This window comes from Lycium ferocissimum, chromosome 12 (assembly GCF_029784015.1).
Source record: "Lycium ferocissimum isolate CSIRO_LF1 chromosome 12, AGI_CSIRO_Lferr_CH_V1, whole genome shotgun sequence".
Taxonomy (NCBI): domain Eukaryota; kingdom Viridiplantae; phylum Streptophyta; class Magnoliopsida; order Solanales; family Solanaceae; genus Lycium; species Lycium ferocissimum.
Window position 1 is genome coordinate 2,195,414 of NC_081353.1, and position 4,603 is coordinate 2,200,016.

At 42.3% G+C, this 4,603-nt stretch overlaps 1 pseudogene; it reads left to right on the plus strand.

Annotated features, from left to right (window-relative positions):
- Window positions 1-3,911: 3,911 nt before the first annotated feature.
- LOC132041229 (5S ribosomal RNA) lies at window positions 3,912-4,028 on the plus strand (annotated as a pseudogene).
- The last annotated feature ends 575 nt before the right edge of the window (window positions 4,029-4,603 follow it).

Sequence of the window (4,603 nt, forward strand, 5' to 3'; positions counted from 1 at the left end):
ACTATCTCCGTTTATGACCATATAACTTCTGTTTTGTTTGATCTGGGTTCTACTTTTTCTTATGTATCTACCTATTTTGCTGTGGGTCTGGATATGATGTGTGATACTTTTGATACCCCTATTTTTGTGTCTACGCCTGTTGGGGATTCTGTGGTAGTGGATAGTGTCTACCCTTCGTGTGCTATTTCTTTTATAGGGTATAGTACTTGGGCAGATTTGATGATCTTAGACATAGTAAACTTTGATGTTATTTTGGGTATGAGTTGGTTGTCTCCGCATTATGCTATACTTGATTGCCATTCTAAGACTGTTACACTAGCCATGCCCGAGGCACCTAGACTCGAGTGGAAGGGTAACGTTTGTCCCCTCCTTAAGAAAGTAATATCCTTTGTTCATTCTAGGAAGCTAGTAGAGAAGGGTTGTGTAGCTTATCTGGCACATATCCATAATACCAGTGCAAATACTCCATCCCTTGATTCGGTTCTAGTGGTACGCAAGTTTGCGGATATGTTCCCCGCGAACTTTCCTGGTTTGCCACCGGATCGTGACATTGATTTCAGGACTGACTTAGACCCAAGGACTCGTCCTATCTCTATCCCACCTTATAGGATGGCACCAGCAGAACTTAGGGAACTGAAAGAGCAGTTGCAAGATTTTCTGAGTAAAGGGTTTATTCACTCGAGTGCCTCTCCGCAGGGTGCTCCTGTATTGTTTGTTAAGAAGAAGGATGGGTCTATGCATATGTGCATTGATTACCATCAGCAGAATAAGATAACTATCCGAAATAAGTATCCCATTCCCCGTATTGATGACTTGTTTGACCAGTTACAGGGAGCTCCTATGTTCTCTAAAATTGATTTGAGATCAGGGTACCATCAGTTGAAGATTCGGGCAGAGGATGTTCCTAAAACTGCTTTTCGGACCAGGTATGGGCACTATGAGTTCTTGGTTATGTCTTTTGGGCTTACAAACACCCCAGCTGCGTTCATGGATTTTATGGTACATATTGGTGTTGAAAATGATGTTATTGATGTTTGTATTGTTGTTGTTATTGTTGGTTGCTGAATTGAGATTTCGGGCTAGGCGTATAAATAGGGGAGATGCTGCCCGATTTTTGGCAGGATATAAAATAGTTTGATTTGAAAACTTAGTACAAGTATACAACAATGAGTCTAACGATAGTGTGAATCCTCTTAAATGTAGACTAGCGAGCTCGGACGAATAAGTGTAGATAATTGGAGGGGAAATTTGAAACGGGTATGTTAAGGCTCGTCCCTTTCTTTCAAAGGCATGATTCTTATGTTATGATCCCATACATGTTTCCATAACCACCTTGTTTCCAAGAGCTAGAAGTTTATAACTCTTAAAACCTCTTATGATGTTAAAGATGAGAATGTTTTTATGAGGATTACGATGATGATGATGATTTTATGTTTAAAAGTCTCAGGTTATGATTTCTTCGTTGATATGAAAATGTTGAGCTATTTCATGATTTTCCCGATTTTATTCATTGTTGTTGATCTCACCTTATGAATTGTTCCTTCGAGGTGAGATATAGCGATAATGGTTGTTCCATAATATGAATCGGAGGTTACCGGCCTTACTTCACTCCGATAAAGTTGTAGCTTTCATATGAGCTTTCATGCATACTATTTACATTATGTATATGAACATGATAATTATGGATCGAGTAGTACGTTGCTTGGCACTAACATGTGATATTTATGGATCGGTCCCTACGTTCCTCGGCACTAACATGTGATATTTATGGATCGGGCCGTATGTTCCTCGGCACTAACATGTGATATTTATGGATCGGGCCGTACGTTCCTCGGCACTAACATATTATACTTATGGATCGGGCCGTACGTTCCTCGGCACTAATATACTATACTTATGGATCGGGCCGTACGTTCCTCGGCACTAACATATTATACTTATGGATCGGGTCGTACGTTCCTCGGCACTAATATACTATACTTATGGATCGGGCCATACGTTCTTCGACACAAACATATATGGATCGGGTTGCACGTTCCGCAACACTACACTTATGGATCGGGCTGTACGTTCCACAACACTAACATTTATGGATCGGGTTGCACGTTCCGCAACACTAACACTTATATTACATATATACATATATATGTATGTGCTTACTTACATATGACCTCTAAGATTCAAGCATTACATAGTGTACGTTCCCAGATGACAGGTTATCTTTATCTCATATTATGTTCCATATTTCTTGTTATGTTGTTATTTATACCTTACATACTTAGTACTCTGTTCGTACTGATGTCCCTTCCTGTGGACGCTACGTTCATGCCCGCAGGTTCAGGTAGTCATTCGGATGAGCCAAACCAGTAGAATCACCTCAACCGCGGTCAGTGCGCTCTACTTTATCCGGAGCTGCAGCTTTTGGTATGCCATTTATGATGTGTACAGATGTGGGTATGACAGGGCCTTATCCTGTCTTTCTACAGCTAGACTCCATAGAGGTCTGTAGACAGTTATATATAGTGGGAATATCATGGAGCTTTGTGGTCTCCTATTATTCGTACAGCACATGTAGTGGCCATGTTCGACTGTGTTGTCATCCGTTGCACGTATGCCTACATATACGTGTCCACGTGTATGCATTATGAGTTTTTCAAGACAGAGTTTATTGCATAAGTTTTGCAGCAGGTTCTATCGCTCAGATATGAGTTAGAAATGGGCCACTAGGTTACTTAGCATATGGCAAGTATGGGTTTAGGGGGGCTTGGTCGGTAGTGATCGGGCACTCGTCATGGTCCATGAGTTTGGGTCGTGACAAAAGTGGTATCAGAGCAGTTTGTCCTAAGGATTGTCTAAAGACCGTGTCTAGTAGAGTCCTATGGGTGTGAAGCCGGCCACACTTATAAACAGGAGGCTGCAGGGCATTTAGGAATCATTGACCTTTCTTTCTATCTTAGATCGTGCGATAGAGCCAGAGTCTAGGAAAGATTATTTCTGACCCTCTTTTCCTGTAGGTAAGCACAGATTGATAAAGATGAAGAGATTAGCCTCAGACAGTGGGGGTGCTAAGACCGATTAGGGGTTTGAATCTATCTCTTCGAAAGGGTTGAAGACCCGTAAAGTAGATTCAGGACCACAGGCTCCGGGACTGCGCAGAAGGAGCCTCAGCTATTCCATTGAGACTGATCCCTATGAGGAACCAGCGACGATTCCTCTAGAGTTTCTGACTTCCATAGAGGAGGATCCGTCAGAGGACAGTTATGACACGGAACCGTCTGAGGGTTCGCATGGGACACCGGAGGAGGGATTCCTGAGGCCGTACCTGCTGCTCCGCTCCTATGGTAGAGCACTACCTCAGACCAGCTACCCCAGTGAGTGTTACTAATTACTCTAGCCCTCTATCCTGCCTTTCAGTAAACCAGGAACTGCCTGATTATCCGTATCCCTCGAACTCAGATGAGAGAGGTGATGAAGGCCATACTAGCAGATGGTGGGAAGACAATGATGAAGAGCATAGCATACTTTATAGCCCACCAGATCAGGCTAAGGACCGATCGACTACAGGTATATGAGTCTTTTATTGGAATTTTCTATGTGTGTGCATTTACTGTAGGCTATTACTTAATAGCGGCGAGCGAAAATCCTAAAGGGACCAATAACCAAAGTATTTATAAGTAACTACGATCAAGGTGTCTTCGCCACCATTGGGATTCTTGAAATTTGGGATGAAAAATAGCCATACATGCAGATTGAAGGTGATTATTGAGGATTTCAAAGGCCAAATCATTTGCTTAGTCGGAAGAGTAAAAGATCCCTTTTAATCCGGAGGGAGATGCATTACGAGAATTTATTGGAATCCATTAGAACTTCAACTTGTTCTAGGTCATGCGATATAGGTCACGCAGTAGGGTGGATGCGATCGTACCAGCACAAACGCACCGGACCCCATTAGCACTCCAAGGTTAAGTGTGCCTGGGCGAAAGTAGTACTAAGATAGGTGACCCCCTGGGAAGTGTACTAAGAGTCCTACAAATTCAGACATAAGAGACAGATGAGAAGCTAGAGTAACCTAAGGGAAATTGGAATATGCGGAGTGGGCGGAAACCCTAAAAGATCGCGAAGGATAAGGGGAACTAGACCGGCAAAGAGAAAGAAGGTGCATCACAGCTCTAGAATTAGGATGAGTTCAAATAGTATTTGAAAATACTTTGTAAGCGAGGCGTTAGTAAATATATATATATATATGTATGTGTATGACATCCCATATGTAGCTGTACCAATCGATATGTGTGTCCCAAAGAACCGACGTTGCTATATACTAAAGGCATTAATCGAACAGCGATTTTGTGGTAGGCCGCTACAGCGGTACCGCTGCATCGGCATGATGACCGCTATAGCGGTAGACGTAAAACAATAGCCCGAATTTTATATACTCAGTTTTATTTTCTCTTCTCACAAAAGCCCAAAACACTTCCCAACATGCACCTAGAGAGAATTTTCAAGCTAGGACAAGATAACCTTGAAAGGTAAGTTCCATTGCTTTTCATTCTATTGTTCCATTCCCTTTCATTATTGTAATCATCTTCATGGGTCGTTAATGGTG